The sequence below is a fragment of the Schistocerca piceifrons genome, chromosome 7 (genome assembly GCF_021461385.2).
Source record: "Schistocerca piceifrons isolate TAMUIC-IGC-003096 chromosome 7, iqSchPice1.1, whole genome shotgun sequence".
NCBI classification, from domain to species: Eukaryota; Metazoa; Arthropoda; class Insecta; order Orthoptera; family Acrididae; genus Schistocerca; species Schistocerca piceifrons.
Genome location: NC_060144.1, coordinates 547740063 through 547761391, shown reverse-complemented (window position 1 = coordinate 547761391; position 21329 = coordinate 547740063). Strand labels below are relative to the sequence as shown.

General features: G+C 41.8%; 1 protein-coding gene and 1 non-coding gene across 2 annotated transcripts in view; one reads left to right on the top strand and one right to left on the bottom strand.

The window, feature by feature from the left end:
* Positions 1 to 21329, top strand: part of LOC124805071 (carbonic anhydrase-related protein 10-like) — a 925040-nt gene that overhangs the window by 93120 nt on the left and 810591 nt on the right. The window lies entirely within an intron of this gene.
* On the bottom strand, positions 20323 to 20397 carry Trnas-cga. Its single transcript has one exon. It is a non-coding gene; the product is annotated as a tRNA-Ser (tRNA).

The following is a 21329-nucleotide window of genomic DNA, read 5'->3' as shown; positions in this document are numbered from 1 at the left end:
AAATGTATGGGAACCTACGTCCCAAGGAAAAGTGAGGTTTCGTTGACGGCCTTTATGCCACCTCCTGAGGCTTTTTCCTGTCGATTCTGAGCCTTGGGGTGTCTGAAATGTTTCATGTGACCACCTATAAGACAGCGGGTGATTTCAGCTCTGGCCGTGTCGGTTCTGACCTCAGTGGCTGAGGCGCCGAAGGAACGTGTGAAATCGGGGTGGAACACGTCCACTGTGGCGTTGGGTAGGTTTTTGGTGAAACTTGGTACCAATGCGGCATCAGTGACCCACCTCATCCTCACATGATTTTCAGAGCTTTTTCCTTGCGTGTGTTCAGACATTGGTGTATAAAGCATGGTCGGGCATGAGGGTAACGTCACAGGACGCCACGGTTTTGCACCGTTACAGACGAAGTTGGTAGGAGTGTTTTTGAGCACATTTCGAACATCTGCGTCGGAAAGGGAGACAGCTGTGGGCTTTCAAAAATTTGTCCCTTTATTTGTGTTGCGCAGAGTATTTATTTTCACAATTGCATTTTCAGCCTTAAAGCCTTTACCAAGTGGTGTATCGCAAACGAATCTGTTTTAGCACATGTAAAACCTAAAAAATCCTGTAGGGTGCGCAGATGTCATTGCCATGTGTGAAAGACCTAAAACAATGTTAACATCTTTTCACAAATGCCATAAAACACTGTTCTTATACACTGTTTGCATGCAATATGTAAGTAGCAAAAGTGAAGAGCACCCCAATGTAGGATTCCGTGTCACCTACAGTCCCATTTTTATTGATCGCGATTCGCCATGAAAGAAGACAATATTGCACCTCCTTGGATACTCCTTCCTTCAGCGTCTGTAGCTACTCGTCTAACCGTCCCGTATATCAAAAGCAAGAAACTTTGTTCTACGATTACACAAACACGTGTGTAGAAAACACATTAACCAGCAATATACATCAAGAGCTCCTCCACAGGTCTTGTGTGGGCCATTACTGTGCATTGACTTAATAAATAAAAGGGTTAAGTTTGTTCTATGAAGATAAAGATGGTTTCGTTTCGAATTACATCTCAATAAAAAGTAATTAATGGACGAGGAAAAGTTGCAAGTTGCTGAAATTCAGAAGTTACGTTTCCTTTTGGTAATATGAGAAATACCATTACTTTATAATTTTATTCGTGGCTTTAGTTTTCAGCAAATATAGTATTACCTTACACCGAAAAATATTTTATAAGGAAAGCTATGTACTAGTCTTACCTATATTTGAGACTGCGTCGTATCTCATACTGAAATTGCCATTTCGAATAACTTACTTGGGTAAGCGATCAACTGTGAGTCGCTGCTGTAGAATATGCTCATTTTATAAAAAAATTATTCAAGTGGTTTTAATTTGGTTAAAGATGGGATGTAATATAAATTTTTTATATGTGGTCTAGTAGTATTTAGGTGAGAATATATGAAAAATAATGATGTAAAACCTGACTGGTATAGATACAAATAATACATTAAACTATAGTGCGACTTACTTTTTCTTCGCGTTGATTTTTACTATGAAATTTATCAACGGAGATTATGTGATGGAAAGCATTGTCATTCCCCACTTCGTTCTTTACCATTAGTTACTATTTAATTTGGAAGCAAGGAAATGCAGCTAAGTACATAAATTTACTTCTGTTGATATAACATTTGTTAGAAAGCAATAGCTAAATAGAAGTACTAAAGTAAATTGACGGTTACTGTATATTGCCAATTTTGACCCATGTACTGAAACAGGAAACCACTGACTGAATACTGTTCAGAAACTTTGAACTGATCAGTTAGTGACGGAGGGTGAGAATTACAAACGAGTTAATGGATCAGCGACAGCCTGAAGCGGAAGACGTTTTATGACTGTTATGAAAATGGAACGGAGGTGCCCAGGACATACAATTCAGATGAAAAGGCGGTTGCTGGACCAATGAGGTAAGGTGTTTGACTCTAATAGAAAAGGAAAGATCGAAAAGACAACCTGATGAGAAATTGTCAGACAGAATCAGGAAACAACCAGGAGCAGCACAGCTGAAAAATGTAGTTCGTGAATAAATTTGATGAAGATTTTTCGAGATGTTGATACCAGTTGGCGGATAATCTGATAAATAAAAAATATGATCTAAATTATTAACTTACTGATGGGACTACATTACATAACATAGCGTTGGCAACTAGTGATGCAGTTCGTGAAGTGCCACGAAATTACAGTACACGTTTCCTATTCACTGTGACGTTTACACTAGCTTTTTCCCTATCTACTTGCAGCGCCTTTACTTCATATTGACTTCTAACTGTTCACTGTAACGTGTAAATTGCGAAATTGAAATATTTCCTAGTGACTTTAAAACATCAGTTTAAAGTATTCGTAACCTTTAGTTTGTTCTTTACTTTTTAATATAATTTTGTTGCAAACGCAATAAGCGACTTGCATTAATTTTCTGTTTCAAATAAAACTTATCAAAGACATAGAAAAAACATAATTTACCGAAACAGTGTCAGATTTTCTAATATTTGTTAATAGATTCTGGAGGATACTCGTGAGAGAAGCAGAGTTCCACACAGCATGCTGCTGCATTATGGAATAGATTTCGCTGCATACATGTTTATTATATGAGCTTAATAAATTAAAATTACAGACGTTTGAAGTATGTATGTCATTACTTAACGAAAATTATCATCACGCACCCGCAATACGTATAATCAATGACGTTTGAAAAATCTGTATAAACATAACGTCCATGAGGACGGGGACTCTCTGACTCAAGTCATAACAGATATACGGTACAATACAGCTGCTGCAGTTCCGTTTGAATATCACGATACGTGCACATCAACGAATGGACTCGTATGCAACATCGTGTACCACACGAATTTCAGGAGGCGTGAATATATGTTAGTCTTCATTTGGCTCTAGAGAAAATTTCTTCCAATCCTTACTCACTTCTACTCTTCGTTCCCTTCGCGATAATGAGGCAGAAAATCTGTCACGGATTCTCTGCTCTAACACGGCCGACAGATTCTCGATAATTGGGTGGGCCGGGAGGGATGTCGAAGTTGATGCATCGAAAAACGCCTTAACGGGACTAACAGTGTTAATTTAGGCACTGGCACCTTGGAAATTATTTTTCTTTCTAAGGGAAAAATGAGACTAACGCTCTTTAAAATTAAATATGCTTTATTATCTAGAATATCAGTACAAAACTTCCCAGTTATTCATCACCTGAGAATAGTGTAGTTTCTTTCTTCTTTTACTAACGATGGTTGGTTGGTTTAATGCCACATCCTGTTCTTCCGGTACTCTGTTAATCTACTATAGTTTTGCACACTGCAATTTTTGTAAATGCCAAGATTTTTCCGTAGAACCGTTCCTAGCGTTATCCACCTGTCTCTTCGTAAGAGACTTAGTTGATGCCACTCAAAGCTCTACATTCGTCTGTTGCCTATAGGGGAAGGTGAGGCAAAGTGGCCACTCTAAGACAAATTTAATTTTCATAAAACCATAGCTGTTAACAGAAGCTTAGCTTGTGACATATACATTTCGAATCTACATACTGTAGGATATCACACAAAATATTTATAGATAAGGTAAAAGTATATTTTATGAGATACATAAACATTTTTTTCTGAACGCTTACATGCGACCACTTTGCCCTACACAATGGAGTACAGTTTCAAGTCTTTGTCAGCATTTCCAAATAAACTGTTCAGTTTAAAAACAAAGGTAGGCTTATAATTTTTATTTCGCCATTGATTATTATCAGGACAATAATACAAATGAGAAAGAAACGTGATGAAATACATTGTTATCACACAAAGGTCAACAAATGATAAGTATTAATCATTCCTAATGATTTAAATAGATAAATCAACGATTAAGTATCGGTTACTATTCCAGTCTAATTCATTCACAATTTTTCCATTCATAAACAATATTAAGATATGTACAAACTTCTTAGGTAAAGTTATCATTGCCCTCATCACATCCAGCGCTCATTTCATGAGCCCAGTGTTTACAGCTCCGACATCTTATCCATCCATCGTTTTCTTTAGCACTAGGAAATGATTCCTTTCAGGAAAGGCAGTCTGCGTTATGTTATCATGAATTGGCTTTTCTTCTTTCGCTTCTTCTCGAAAATGTTACCTTTTAGCAGAAGCTCTCTTAGCTCTTGGTCTCACTTTTAGCTTCCTACCCTTCTTTTGTGTTTTCTTACATTGTAGAATATTGGCCTTACCCCTTTGTTTTTCTTCGAACTTCCTTTTTCTATTAAAATCTCTCTTCATATTCCTTTCTTTTAGCTTCGGCGAACACATTTTTATAAGTGATTATGGCAGGCTTTCCTTTTTCACTCCTAGTTTCTCTTTGATTCACACTATGTCTCTTAGGCAAAGGTTTTACATCCTTTGGGCTTATATGGAGGCCAACTGTTGGATACCAAGAGGAACGTTCTTCAATAGCCGGACGCTGAAGGGAACCTTCTGTTGCAGAAGGATTATCACTTATAATCTGAAGGCAGCATTCACTTGAAGATACCCGTAAAGTTGGTTCCAAAAAGGCCTCTTTGAAGAAGACAGCAGTTAAGCGTCCAGAAGGAATAGAGCTTGCACAGCAGTTTTTCAATGAGAAGAATCAATATTTGAACAAGGAGCGATATTACTGTCCTTATCCAAAGGAATATTAGCAACCTCACCTGCAGTATAGTCTTCATCGGTAAACACCTTAGGATTCAGAGGAAAAATTCCACAATTCCTAAGGCCATTGATTGCTGTCATTGGAACAGGTGAACGAAGAAATGCTTCACCCAAGAGTGCACATACTTGAAACTGTGTAATAGTTCTTCCTGTGTTATTGAGAAGAAGCTTTCCACAAGGTTTTAAAAGCAGACATTAATGGCACATGCAAGGGTTTGTGTTTGTGACTACAGTGTGAGAGCAAACACACAATAGTTGCATGATTTTCTCCGGCCTTATCAATGAAACCTGTGTTCTTCGTATGGGAAGAGTTTCCATCTAAGATTAGTAGATCTGGATCTAGAGCAGATAGTCCTCCATTTTTTAAAAAATGTTCAAACCAATACAAAGAACTATCACTCTGCATCCTCCCGCCAGGGTGGCACGCAAATTCAGTACCTGGCAGAGTCCCATAAGTTCAACTTTTATTCTCCGCTTGGTGAAGATTACAAAAGGGATAATGAAACTTCCTACTGTAGACGTGCGCACTACAAAAGTCGACAGCAAACCTGTATCAGCTGAAGTAGCGGCTCTGACTTTTCGTCTTCGTTTGAGTGCAAACACCTTGCTGTTCTTGGACTGGTTTCATCTACATCTAAATTACAGATACGATGAGCCGAATGAAATCTTTTGTGTTGCAAATGGTTTAAGGATATCAAAAAAATTGTCGACGTTCATCTGGTTAAACGTTTCTGCTGTAGCCGTAGAGGAAGATTCTGTATTTATAAGACTAATATTAGGACGCCTTTCTCTAAAGCATGCCTCCCAGTCTTTGCCTACCATTTCAGACACTGTTTTGAACGACGTGGTATTTTGTCACGTTCTTCCTACTGGAATGCCAGTAATTCCATAAAATTGTTAAGTAAGTATTCATTTGTCTTGTTCTACACTGAACACTGCCCTTAAGCTATCCATAACCTTTCTACTGCCAACTGCATCTCTATTTTTCACTAGAACTGTTCATTTCACCGTATTACCTGGAATACTAAATTATTTTGCTGCTGCTGAAAAAGGCATGCAATCATTCTTTACTGCTTCAATTACCTTTTTCATCGTAACATGATCCCATTCTTGTTGCTCTCTTTTTTCGGATATATGTTCTTGGCGTTTAGAAGCCCTTACAATCCCTTCCGGAAGAGCAGGATAACGAATATTAGTTTTGCGTGTAAAACGATTTGTTTTAATTTCAGTTGTTTGCTAGTCATAAAGTATGGAATTAGGTGTTTCCAATTGGGATAAACAGACTTAAAATGAATTGTCGGGAATAGTGCCCATCCGTTGGGTAAAGTGGTCACCTTGGTCACCTTTTTCCCAAGGTGTAGCCTGACCAGTTTTCCCGATCTAATGACATGTTCCTATTAGTGGTTCACATGCGAAACATTACAACCGAGGGAAACGACAGCGACTTATATTTGTAAGCGGAAAAGTATTGCGTGAAACATGATATTGCCTATTACTGTACATAAATGCGTAGCAACTTAAGTAATATGGGTGACTTACCTTTCATCAAATGATCAAAGAACCTAAATATTTCCACAGAAAGATGTCGGAGCAAGCTTCCTTTGTCAACGTCCCTGCCAACATTAATGACGTCAATTACACCTAAAATAGCCACTTCTTGGTGGGAAACACCACTGTGGAAGACATCAAATAAGCAGTGCTCCCTTTTCCAAACCTGGCCACATTACCCTTCATTCCCCAACTTCATCATTTCTAGCACCTTTTCGCTCAGAGCTCTACTTGTCTACTTAGCTTCGAACATCCCTCTGCACTACTTTCTTAAAACTATTTTCAATGTAGTCTTGGGCTTTTACACTACCTATTCCTCATTTGGACACAGCATATCTTGTGTTAAAAACATCTTCCTCAGTTTCATGTAAAGGCGAGTAGCTTTCTTTTCTGGAGCAGTGCCAATCGGCTCCAGATGATTTCCATGTTTCTAACACCTTGACTAATATTTCCATCTCAGTAAATGTAGAGTTTCACTTCCTCACTACATATTATTTGGACTCTGAATTGTTATTAATATCTTCATTCGCTTTCTTCTCTGTGAATTACGTCATGTTGACGCTGTGTAGTTCAGCATCATTTCACAGGATCTATAAAGAAATTGTTGGAATCTCTACAGTCATAGGCGTCTTTCAAAATATTGCATCATGACGCCCTCATTTTACTTGCACGAGCAGAAAAAATTGTGGATCTCAGATTTCTGTAGTCATTCAGAGAGACTTGAAGGCTCTGGAACGGATTTTGACTTTTCCGCGAGACTTTAATTATATATGGCTACAAACAAAATATTCGATATCGTTACTGAGAATCTCCTAAAATTAATATGAAAGTAATTGAAGAATGGAAAAACAACAGTTCACGGATGCCTACATGGGATGAGTTCACGGATGTTACAGTCTCGTACATTTCTGTCTTGGAAGATACATAGAACATGATCAGTGCGGGATTAAAGTATTTAAGAGATATCAATCCCTAATGTGTGGAGATTTAAATGCTAGAGGAGACACGATAGCCATCTCAGGAGTAGCGGGCTCATTTGGAGAAAAAAATAACAACATAAGAAAGTGATTATGAACTTACACAGTGTGCAACCTAACACACTTTGCAGGAACAAAGAGAGACATAAGATTATATTGGCTGCTAAAGATTACAAATCTTTAACAGATTACGTTATCGCTAACGACGTGATATGTAATCAGCTTTCAGATACAAACGTACACCAAGGAATCAATATCTATTCTGATCAACATTCAATCATCATGACAGTTTCAATGATAGCTAAATGTAAAGAAGTTATGCAAAGAAGACAACAAAACTTAAGATGACATCAGGAACAAAAAAGTAATAGAAAATTTTATCAAAATCCGCTACAGAAAGATATACTGGGCACTCTGTCTGTTCAGGAGGTGGAGAAGAAGTGGCAAAAACATTAAGCAATGGACTTGCAGAGTGGCATGTTACACATCGGGAGAAAAGATGGGAGGATTAACGGTGCCAATTTCGTTAAGGACCTGATGTAGGAAATGGTGGCATCTCCTTTTTACGCTTGGAATTGAGTTTTTTTTTTTTTTTTTCGTTCTCTACTCTGGATAAAGGGTATACTTTGAAGTCTCGTCCTACCAATATAGAACCTCGATTCTTTTCAACAAAATACCAGCTCTGTTGATAATAATGTAAAACGACTTTCCGCTTACGGATATATGTGAAAAATTTGGTTTAAAATCAAGGGAAGCCTTCGACAGAACCGGATGATAAGAGCTATTTTTAAAACTGATTCCGGGATGGTAAACTACAGCAAATAATATAGACGCACAGTGTACATGAATGTACACTACTGGCCATTAAAATTGCTACACCAAGAAGAAATGCAGATGATAAACGGGTATTCATTGAACAAATATATTATACTAGAACTGACATGTGATTACATTTTCACTCAATTTGGGTGCATAGATCCTGAGAAATCAGTACCTAGAACAACCACCTCTGGCCGTAATAACGGCCTTGATACGCCTGGGTATTGAGTCAAAGAGAGCTTGGATGGCGTGTACAGGTTCAGCTGCCCATGCAGCTTCAACACGATACTACAGTTCATCAAGAGCAGTGACTGGCGTATTGTGACGAGCCAGTTGCTCGGCCACCATTGACCAGACGTTTTTCGGTAGCGTTCTCGCTTCCCACGCCCGGGTTCCCGGGTTCGATTCCCGGCGGGGTCAGGGATTTTCTCTGCCTCGTGATGGCTGGGTGTTGTGTGCTGTCCTTAGGTTAGTTAGGTTTAAGTAGTTCTAAGTTCTAGGGGACTGATGACCATAGATGTTAAGTCCCATAGTGCTCAGAGCCACCAGACGTTTTCAATTGGTGACAGATCTGGGGAATGTGCCGGCCAGTGCAGTAGTCGAACATTTCCTGTATACAGAAAGGCACGTACTGGACCTGCAACATGCGGTCGTGCAATAGGTGACCGAGACGTGTAACCAATGGCACCCCATGCCATCACGCCAGTATGGCGATGACGAATGCACACTTCCAATCAGCGTTCACCGCGATGTCGCCAAACACGGATGCGACCATCATGATGCTGTAAACAGAACCTGGATTCATCCGAAAAAATGACGTTTTGCCATTCGTACACCCAGGTTCGTCGTTGAGTACACCATCGCAGGTGCTCCTGTCTGTGATGCAGTGTTAAGGGTAACCGCAGACATGGTCTCCGAGCTGATAGTCCATGCTGCTGCAAACGTTGTCGAACTGTTCGTGCAGATGATTGTTGTCTTGCAAACGTCCCCATCCCTTGATTCAGGGATCGAGACGTGGTTGCACGATCCGTTACAGCCATGCGTGTAAGATGCCTGTCATCTCGACTGCTAATGATACGAGGACCTTGGGATCCAGCACGGCGTTCCGTATTACCCTCCTGAACCCACCGACTCCATATTCTGCAAACAGTCATTCGATCTCGACCAACGAGAGCAGCAATGTCGCGATACGATAAACCGCAATCGTGATAGGCTACAATCAGACTTTTATTAAAGTGGGAAAGGTGATGATACGCATTTCTCCTCCTTACACGAGGCATCACAACAACGTTTCACCAGGCAACGCCGGTCAATTACCGTTTGTTTATGAGAAATCGGTTGAAACTTTCCTCATGTCAGCATGTTGTAGGTGTCGCCACCGGCGCCCACCTTGTGTGAATGATCTGAAAAGCTAATCATTAGCATATCACAGCATCTTCTTCCTGTCGGTTAAATTTCACGTCTGTAGCACGTCATCTGCATGGAGTAGCAATTTTAATGGCCAGTAGTGTATATTTGCTTACTCCTGAGTAAAGTCTACAAGAGGAAGTGTAGGATGGAACACATTAGGTGGAGCGAAAAGAACTGTCGTTTGTGGATATTTCGACATTCGTCTGTCATTTAGCAGCTCATTGTGTACTCAAAGTCGTGCCAAAGAAATTTTGAGGTTAGACTGACTTGTTTACTCGTAAATAATTAAATCTAAATTTTGTTAGAAATTCCGGTGAAAGGCAAGCCAAAAATCAGAAGAAATATATATCGGGCATCGTATGCTTTCGATGATTTGCGAGGGTAACAAGGCAAGAGTTGCTACCAAGGACATTAGCGATGTTTATCCAAATGTACTGGACGTTGTTAAACGCTAAAGGGTAGTTTTGATCTTTCGTTCAGGAAGACCAACAACGTACGACAATAACGTTTTAAGGGCGGATGTGGAAGCATGTCCACCTCAGACAATCGAGGAACGTTAAACATTCATACTTAATCTTAGTCAACCATCGAAGAACATTTGCGGCGGTTTGGTAAAGACAAGCAAAGCTAACCGATACACCAACTGTAAACTGTAGTTTGAGCAGTGCCGTGACAAAGAGTTTCTTGATCGATTGGTCACTAGAATGAGATGAAAATTCTGAACGCAGAAGGGAGTGTCTCTTTCCGAATGAATCTCCAAGAAGTACGCTTTTGTCTGCTTCGCCAGGTTGCTCATTTTGAAGAGCTGAAAGCGGGGGAAACTGCGATTGCAGACCTTTACTGTGAACAACTGGATCCAGTAATCAACACGTAATTGAAAAGTTCCCAGCGATTGTCAACAAAAAAAGCTTTATTCTGCAACATGATGATGCATTATTGCTCTGTGCAAGTCGAAGCCTGAAAAAAATTAATGGAAAGGGATGGGAGATATTGCTTCACCCAGCATACTCGCCCGATAATGGGGCATCCGACCTCCGTTTTCTCCTATCAATACAACATTTTGAAAGTGGCAAAAAATTTCTAAAATGCCATCTGCAGATACTATGCTCAAAAACCAATTGAGTTTTATCGAGCCAGCACTGAAAATGTGCACACTAGATTTAATGTAAACTAGCCAGCCCGGGAATGTTTCGCGATTTCTAAATATGTAGGGGAATTGCACATACATTCTAAATTCCAGGTCCCACCGCGCTCTGTTCTCATCCTGCCTTCTCTCTCCGGACATCTCATCCCCTCCCACATACCTCTTTGTGCAGAACCTCCTCTCCCCTCTCTTTCTCCATCTCCTCCTCTGCCCTCCCTGTGTCCATTTCCATCTGAACGTTTAGTAGCTCCGTACGTCTCCTATTCCCTCCGCCATTTCTCCGGGCACGATCTGCTGCCTCTCTCTGTATCCAGTTCCTGCTTAACCCCTCCCTACGTCCATTTCTGTCTGAATGTTCATTAGAGTATCGTGTAATAACTTGAAGTAAATACATTGACATCTTCTCAGATATTTGATAACAACTTTTACCCTTTCTATATTACATATATGCTTATATATATATATATATATATATATATATATATATATATATATATATATGTGTGTGTGTGTGTGTGTCATACATAAGTATATATGTAATATATTACAAAAACATATAGCCCATGTCAGTCCGAATGTTCATTAAATTATCATTTAAAAATTGAAATTAAATCGGTAAGAACAATTCGAGATTTGTGTTCACCCTTTATATGTAAGATATGTACTATATATATGCCTACGGCTTTGCCGCAGTAGTAACACCGGTTGCCGTCAGATCACCGAAGTTAAGCGCTGTTGGGCTGGGCTAGCGATTGGATGGGTGACCATCCGGTCTGTCGAGCGCTGTTGGCAAGCGGGGTCCACTCAACCCTTGTGAGGCAAACTGAGGAGCTACTTGATTGAGAAGTAGCGGCCCCGGTTCCGTAAAACTGACATACGGCCGGGAGAGCGGTGCGCTGACAATACTGTCCCCAGACTAAGCGCCTGCAACTCTCACTTCCCGCGAAGAAGACCGGTACACCGGGCCCCGGAACGAGTAGGGGTCAGCCTGGCCGGTCGTCCCGGAAACACAGACGCTTCCCAGAGACCACCAGGAGGGGTCCACGGCGCCGCAGACCTCTTTCCTTCCGCTCGACACGTGACTGCAAATAGAGCCAGCCGTATTCATGCGCCAAGCAGTATTTAGGCTGGCGCAGGAGCCTGGAGAGGCAGTTCACGCCGAGCGAGCCCACTGGTGTCATCGTAGCCGTCGCGTTATCGTCCACCGCCGTCAGCGTACCGGAGCCATCATCGCAGGACCTCTACTCCTCTTCGGACTCAGGTGACGGCAACGTGGACTACGCGCCGCTCTTCACGACACGCCCGGGGCTTGGTTTGGTGAAGTTGTATGGTTTCTACAGACAGTGTATGCTTGGAAGAATCTCTGATTTAGTTATTGGTAGGCTTGGAGGATCAGTCCTACCTCACAAACATTGTTTTGTAAATTTTGAAGAAAGACTTTAGTTTAAATAAAACCGCTATAACTCACACTCTGAGATTTTCCTATCCGCGGACGGCGGATATGTTAGACAACATACCCCTCCATATCCGCATCCACTGACGTCTGTGGGTGAGAATGACACGGCGGTCGATCGGTACCGGTGGGCCTTCCAACGCCTGTTCGGAAGGAGTTTTAGTTTATATATGCTGCATATATTACAAAAAAAATAAGCTGCGTCCGTATCCATCCGAGCGTCAATAAGCGTGTCCTGTAAAAATTTCTAGGAAATCGGTTAAGAACTTTTCGAGACTTTGGGTAACTACGTTTCCTCCATACATCAAACACATTTTTCGTAATGAAACATGTAAGAGCATAACTGTCATACAGAATACAATTTATTTTCTTTGCGTAGCAAAAATACCACTACCATCAACAAATGCAACACACACATGCACAAAAAAGAATTTGAACCATATCGGTCAACGCGTTCTCAAGTGATGAGTTTTTATAACTGATTTTAATTTCTAATTATTTCGGTGGACTTTAGAAAAATTTCCTTTCATACAAACCTTCTCCTGACAATAACAAAACCCACAAAGACAAAATTCAAGCAAATCAGTAGAGCCGTTCATATTGATATTTCATACTTTCGAGGACTGACGTTAATTTCCGTCTTCCCAGTTGGATTTTCAAAACGTTTTTGTCCTTGAAAGCCATGTCCTGACAATACCAAGCACAAGAGTAACATATCCACGAAATAGGTCAAGCCGTTCTCAGTAAATGTCCTTTCACACACGCGGCAACTGATTTTTATTTGTATACATAAAGGACATTACTTTGTGGTCGCCCTGAGAGCGCTTCGTACGATGTAGTCACACTGTACACAGAAAGAGTAAGTCCGAAGCGCCATATGTATGTGTTTAATTTATGTTGTTGTTGTCGTCGGTCCTGAGACTGGTTTGATGCAGCTACTCTATCCTGCGCAAGCTGCTTCATCTCCCAGTACTTATCGCAACCTATATCCTTCTGAATCTGCTTAGTGTATTCTTCTCTTGGTCTCCCTCTACGATTTTTACCCTCCACGCTGCCCTCCAATGCTAAATTTGTGATCCCTTGATGCCCCAGAACACGTCCTACCAACCGGTCCCTTCTTCTTGTCAAGTTGTGCCACAAACTCCTCTTCTCCCCAATTCTATTCAACACCTCCTCATTAGTTACGCGATCTACCCATCTAATCTTCAGCATTCTTCTGTAGCACCACATTTCGAAAGCTTCTATTCTCTTCTTGTGCAAACTATTTATCGTCCATGTTTCACTTCCATACATGGCTACGCTCCATACAAATACTTTCTGAAACGACTTCCGGACACTTAACTCTATATTCGATTTTAACAAATGTCTCTTCTTCAGAAACGCTTTCCTTGCCATTGCCAGTCTACATTTTAATCCTCTCTACTTCGACCATCATCAGTTACTTTGCTCCCCAAATAGCAAAACTCCTTTACTACTTTAAGTGTCTCATTTCCTAATCTAATTCCCTCAGCATCACCCGACTTAATTCGACTACATTCCATTATTCTCGTTTTGCTTTTGTTGATGTTCATCTTATATCCTCCTTTCAAGACACTGTCCATTCCGTTCAACTGCTGTTCCTAGTCCTTTCCTGTCTCTGACAGAATTATAATGTCATCGGCGAACCTCAAAGTTTTTATTTCTTCTCCATGGACTTTAATACCTACTCCGAATTTTTCTTTTGTTTCCTTAACTGCTTGCTCAGTATACAGATTGAATAACATCGGGGAGAGGTTACAACCCTGTCTCACTCCCTTTCCAACCGCTGCTTCTCTTTCATGCCCCTCCACTCTCATAACTGCCATCTGGTCTCTGTGCAAATGGTAAATAGCCTTTCGCTCCCTGTATTTTACCCCTGCCACCTTTACAATTTGAAAGAGAGTATTCCAGTCAACAATGTCAAAAGCTTTCTCTAAGTCTACAAATGCTAGAAATGTAGGTTTGCCTTTCCTTAATCTATTTTATAAGATAAGTCATAGGGTCAGTATTGCCTCACGTGTTCCAACATTTCGGCGGAATCCAAATTGTTCTTCGCCGAGGTCAGCTTCTACCAGTTTTTCCTTTCGTCTGTAAAGAATTCGCGTTAGTATTTTGCAGATGTGACTTATTAAACTGATAGTTCGGTAATTTTCACATCTGTCAACAAGGGTAAGTCACAAAATAAGGAATTCCCCGTACTACAGCAAAGATGACGTAGGCTGCTTGTCGGCCGGTCCGTCGCTGCCTCTGGAGCCCTGTCCAGCCAGCAGCCGGCAGGCGGCCGTAAAACCAGCGCCGCCTCGCCTCCATCAGCGCCAGTCAATTACCTCGCCCGATCCTCACACACGCGGCCACTTCCTGCACCTCCACCGCCGCCGCCGCCTCCGCCGCCGCAGGGCTTTTAATTAGTAAACGCGCTTCATCATCATCGTAATTAATATTCGCCCATTAATTAAACTGGCCGCGCACGCTTCGCGGACACGCCGACTCCCTTCCGTTGCGCCGGCCACTTGGCCATATGAGCAGTGGCGGAGGGAGCGAGGCGAGAGGTAGCGCAGTGGGTGTCGGCGGACTAGCTCCGCTTTTAGCCTTACAACGCCGGCCTCTCGCAGCCGCCTGCAGAACTGTGTGTGTGTGTGTGTGTGTATCCAAAAGTCGTGTTCTGGGTTGAAAACATTTGGTCACACAGCTTTTAGACATTATTTACCATAGCAGTGTAGTTGTCACTTTCAAATCGTAGACATTTTACCGACCGTAAGTTATATGTTCGTTACTAAGGAGAAGAGAGATTCGTAAACTCATAAGTGTGCCAAATATTCTAAGTTCACGCGTGTACAAACAGAAGCTGCTTTCTAATCCTCCAGGCTGTTTCATCATCCAATACCTGGGTCCGCAACTCGTGGTCTAGTGGCTAGCGTTGCACCCTCTGTTTCACGGGGTCCCCGGTTCGATTCCCAGCCGGGTTCGGGATTTTCTCTGTCCGGGGACTCGGTGTTTGTCTTGACACCACCATTTCATCATCATCATCGTCATCATCATTCGCGGCAGTGCCTAGATAGGACTGTTTAGATAAACTGGACTGTATAAAAATCGTTCACATTTAATGTTAAGAATTTGCACTTTGTACAGGCGCTAATCAACTCGCAGTTGAGCGCCCCCAAACCAAACATCGTCATTATCATCATCATTCAATACCTGGAATTAACCAAATCCAGCATTCTATTGTACTAGAAGCTCTGTCAATAATCTTGCCTAGCCCAGCTTTCTGTGGCTTCAAGATGTAGTTTCTTGTAATTTTCTCTTCATGGCGGAAAAATAATTTAATTAATATTTTGTCTCGTGTGAAATTTTTCTCTGTGTATTTACTGTGACGCAGAACAACCTGATACTCACTGTAAATATTGGTTCACTCCATCTTGGACACATCTCATTAGATTGTTTGGTACGATACCACCACCATTTTCCATGCAGAATGCAGTATTTTTACCTATTATACAAAAGTTATTTACAAACGCCTTCCTTATACCCATAGGCTATTCCTGCCCTATATTGATAAATTACTTCATTTCGAACAACTGATACCTTAAGGGCTAGCTGGCAGTTCCAGGAACTCTGATGGACACTCTGAAGCCGACAAGCAGATAGCGAAGTCAGACTGTGTTTTACATCTACACCTGCACGGATCCTCTGCAAATCACATTTAAGTGCCCGGCATGGGATTCATCGAACCACCTTCACTATTCTCTATTATTCCAGTTTCGTATACCGCGCGGAAAGAACGAACACCTATAACTTTCCGTATGGGCTCTGATTTCCCTTGTTTCGTCATGGTTTTCGTTTCTGCCTATGTAGGTCGGCGTCAACAAAATATTTTCGCATTCTTTTAGAGTAAAGACACTTCAGCTGTCAACATTTAATCAGTAAATAGTCGAAGTAACAAAGCTCCCTTAACTCACTCCTCCACAGTAAATTTGATGCACCCAAATTATTCCTGGATCCAAGAGGCGGCCGAAATTCGGAGCAAAATGCTCTGATACATCTAGCGAGTCATGGAAAGTAACTTGAGAAAACACATTAGATGCCATAAGCGGAGGAGCATTTGTTGCAGTCGACAAAATATTGTCACTATTTAGATCGAATTTAAGTCAGATTCCAAGAAGACTCGCAGCTGTATTACGGGCAAATAGGGGTCCAACCCCTTATTAATAAACAATTGCCAGATAAGTACAGATGTTCACGTTATCTTTCCTATCTCCTGTATGTAGGGGAACTGCATATACATTTTAAAACTATGATAAAAATGCGCACAATAATCAGATTAGTGTATCCTGTAAATTTGAATAAATTCTGGCTAGAAGTAGTGCACTTGACTCTTCGAAAAATACAACTTACGAGGAACAGTAATTAAAGTTGTCACTGCATTTCAGCTACGTAAGATAAACTGTCTGCATCTTTTTTTATCTCATCTTGCCGTGTCATTTTTCCTGTTCGTGTGCGCTGCCTTGTTCTTGTTTCAAGGTCTCTAATAGCTCTCTCTGACGGCATAGTTCCACCATTATCTAAATTTAACGTGTTTTTTTTTCATTTTGAAGCTAACAACAGTTTGTAGCAGCTTTTTTGAAGACTTCACACTTTGCAATGTTTCCTTCACTGAAAGTTGCCACTGCCTCAAAGAAACAAAAATGAACTTTATACTAGAGCAGTGTACTAATTGAAACAAACCCTGTCTGGGAATTCTGGCCTACATTACGCTGCTGATGAACTCGTTAGGATTCACGGAGGCATTTCTTTAACACTCTTAAATCTAACAAATCTCCGGAAATTTCTTTCAAGATCTCTAAGTGGCGAAAGGTACAGCTGTTTTGTGAATAAATTCTCACCATTTTTCCGCGGTCTGTTGTATTTGCAACACGAATCGCTTCCTGTAGAGCATAGGCCGTGAATGGGTTTATCGTCAGCTGAAGAAATCCTAAACAAAACTGCCCTTATAGCTTTTCTCATATCTCCTACGCTACTAACATTTTGCTTGTTGGCCATGCCACAATAATTTTGAGTTTTGTCTATAACAGATTCTGAGAGTCTATGGTTACCATCTATTCCTTTGCCATCTTCCAGTGTCTTTCCCTTGTATGTAGTTTTCAGTCATAGCAGCTTCACACCTATTCTCTTTTGCTTAGTGATAGCTAGATTTTTCTCTATATAGCTCCCTTTCGTCAACTGCTTTGAAAGCTTTCACATCTTCATCCCCTAAATAAATGACGACACGTACGTTCTTCAACTGTTGAGATTCTTGGAAAACCTTGAGAGCACCTGCCACCTCTATGACTCCACTGTTGCTACTGTAGTTTGCAATACGATCCTCTGAACGTTCATTTTCAATTTTATTTTCATATATGTAGTGTTTAGACATGACACCATTACGTAAAACTTTTCCTGTGTCGACACTTGTATATTTTACTACGTCGTCCACGGATATGTCACTTTTGCCAGGATCCATCGGATATTGCTGAAATATCTCTGCTGCTGTTGTTTTATGTAACATCCTCTTTTGTAGCATGATGCCTACACTCTATGGAAACATATTCAACAACAGCATCAATCTGTTCAACATATTTTGCTAATCTAAGAGGATGAATGCCAAATCCGTTAGGCTACAGGTCACTGTATCAACCGACGCGTGTTTACTACTTGCCCTCAACACTTTGGATTTGGGTTATCATACTTCTGAGAAACAGCTAAATTACAGAACGTGGAACTAAAATATTGTTTTTCATGTTTTAGCTTGAGTGCAGTAGCCCTCCTTTCAGTGTTGCAAGACCACAATACCCAATCTATTTACAAACTGTGTTTTGTAAGGATTACGCAGCACATTATATCCATATTATTTATTTTCAATCATCTCTTCTTCAAATGTACTGTATTGCTGTGAGATCTTTAATTTTTCCGAGAACCTCTACGTTTAGATTATCGTTAAATGTGTGAGTTCCCCATGTTCGTTCGTTTTTTAAAAACTTTCAAGTCATTCGTACCCATACCTTTCATATTCGTAATGAATTAATTACATATTAACAACACTAACAATTTCACTGTATACCGAAGAAAACCGAAAAATACACAAAACAACTAATACTTACAAGCTGACTCAAACAAAACTATAAACAAAAGGAAAACAAAGTAAACAAATGACGATCAAAAAGCGACCTTGTGGCTACAGAGACGTCTACTCAGTGCACTTAAGGCAGTAATGTCTCAGGTGTGCAAGGAATGTGCCCCACGCGGCTGATAAACCAAAGAATTACACTACTGGCCATTAAAATTGCTACACCAAGAAGAAATGCAGATGATAAAGGGAGATTCATTGGACAAATATATTATACTAGAACTGATATGTGATTTCATTTTCACGTAATTTGGGTGCATAGATCCTGAGAAATCAGTACCCAGAACAATCACCTCTGGCCGTAATAACGGCCTTAGGTACAGCTGCCCATGCAGCTTCAACACGATACCACAGTTCGTCAAGAGTAGTGACTGGCGTATTGGGACAAGACAGTTGCTCGGCCACCATTGACCAGAGGTATTCAATTGGTGAGAGATCCGGAGGATGAGCTGGCCAGGGCAACAGTCGAACATTTTCTGTATCGAGAAAGGCCCGTACAGGACCCGCAGCAAGCGGTCGTGCATTATCCTGCTGAAATGTAGGGTTTCGCAGGGATCGAATGAAGGGTAGAGCCACGGGTCGTAACCCATCTGAAATGTAACGCCCACTGTTCAAAGTGCCGTCAGTGCGAACAAGAGTTGACCGAGACGTGTAACCAATGGCATCCCATACCATCACGCCGGGTGATACGCCAGTGTGGCGATGACGAATACAGGCTTCCAATTTGCATTCACCGCGATGTCTACTAACCTGATGCGACCATCATGATGCTGTAAACGGAATCTGGATTCGTCCGAAAAAATGACGCTTTGCCATTCGTGCACCCAAGTTCGTCGCTGAGTACACCATCGCAGGCGCTCCTGTCTGTGATGCAGCGTTAAGGGTAACCGCAGCCATGGTCTCCGAGCTGATAGTCCATGCTGCTGCAAACGTTGTCGAACTGTTCGTGCACATGGTTATTGTCTTGCAAACGTCCCCATCTGTTGACTCAGGGCTCGAGACGTGGCTGCACGATCCGTTACAGCCATGCGGATAAGGTGCCTGTCGACTGCTAGTGATACGAGGCCGTTGGGATCCATCACAGCGTTCCTTATTACCTTCGAGAACCCACCGATTCCATATTCTGCTAACAGTCATTGGATGTCGACCAACGCGAGCAGCAATGTCGCGATACGATAAACCTCAATCGTGATAGGCTACAATCCGACCTTTATCAAAGTCGGAAAACTGATGGTACGCATTTCTTCTCCATACACGAGACAGCACAACGTTTCACCAGGCAACGCCGGTCAACTGCTGTTTGTGGATGAGAAATCGGTTGGAAACTTTCCTCATGTCAGCACGTTGTAGGTGTCGCCACCGGCGCCAACGTCGTGTGAATGCTCTGCAAAGCTAATCATTTGCACATCACAGCATCTTTATGTCGGTTAAATTTCGCGTCTGTAGCACGTCATCTTCGTGGTGTAGCAATTTTATTGGCAAGTAGTGTAATTTTAATCTGATAACTTTCAAATTTATATGTCACGCCAACACAGCGTTTTGTTTAAATGAATGGATAAACCGGAAACGAGACAATAATACTCAGGTGTTATAGATCATTGGAAAGGGCAATTTCCTGAATTAAAATCAATGAAAGAATGGGAATTTTCGCCCTTTCAACAGGTTCTTTCCTAAAGGATGTACCTGTTTTATGGCAAGCAAGAGCTCGCCTTACAATTATATGTGTCTTTCTTATTGCAAACTGAGCAGTGTCCTTACAATAGCACATGTTCCCATTATGGCAGATACCCATACGAGCCGCATGTTCCACTGGAAAGGCAAATACGTATTTGCAGTAAGAGAGAAAAGTTCCGCTGGGAGGAAAATTCACAGTCATTGACTTACTGCAGCATGTGCAGGGAAGACCAGGATATTTAAAGAACCGACATTTGAGGCCGACTGCCGCAAAGGTACATTTCGCGTAACAACCGCAAAGAAAAGATGATAAATATTAGGTATCTTACGGGAGCTGGTATGCAGTCATTCTTCGCTTATTGTATTTGCTAGTGGAACAGGAAAGGATATGAAACTTCCTGGCAGATTAAAACAGTGTGCCGGACCGAGAATCGAACTCGGGACCTTTGCCTTTCGCGGGCAAGTGCTCTACCAACTGAGCTACCCAAGCACGACTCACGCCCCCTCCTCACAGCTTTACTTCTGCCAGTACCTCGTCTCCTACCTTCCAAACTTGACAGAAGCTCTCCTGCGAACCTTGCAGGACTAGCACTCCTGAAAGAAAGGATATTGCGGAGACATGGATTAGCCACAGCCTGGGGGATGTGGAAGTTTCATATCAGCGCACACTCCGCTGCAGAGTGAAAATCTCATTCTGAATCACCGATACCTTTTTCATCAAGGTGATGGGATGTTTTCCAGGAGAACAGCTCCTTAACACCTGTACTGTAGGATGGGTACAAGCTGGCGACGCCTACATTATGCTCTAGGGGACGTTCACGTGGGCATGCATGGTTCCAGTGGAGCTTGTGCAAAGCAGCCTGACGGCCGAGAAGTATCGTACAATGGTTGCAGACCCCGTACAACCCTTCACATCGATCAGGTCTTCCGAAGTCAATGACATTTATCAACAAGACAATGCTCCATGTCACAAAGACAGGAGTGTGATGGAATGGCTCGGGGAACCCAGTGGCGAGTTCTAATTAAGGTCCTGGCCTCCCAGCTCCACAGAACTGAATTCGACTCAACACTTTTTGGGTGTGATTGAACATGGCGTCAGAGCTCGTCGCTCACCACCCTAGAGTTTACGGGAATTAGGTGACCTGTGTTTGCGGATGTGGTGCCAACTCTCTCCAGCGATCTACCAAGGTTTGTGTTTCCATACCACAATGTGTAGCCGCGGTTGCCAGTGCCAAAGACGGACATACCGGCTATTAGGTAGGTGGTCATAATGTGGCTGATCGGTATAAGAAAATGTAGATGTACTGCAAACCAGTCACATATTTTTCCAGTTGGTCATACGGCCCTTGTGGGTTTCTGACGGTACTTCCTTCCACAAAATATGTCACGGTTAATTCCGGAATTATGTTATCTCCTACTGCAC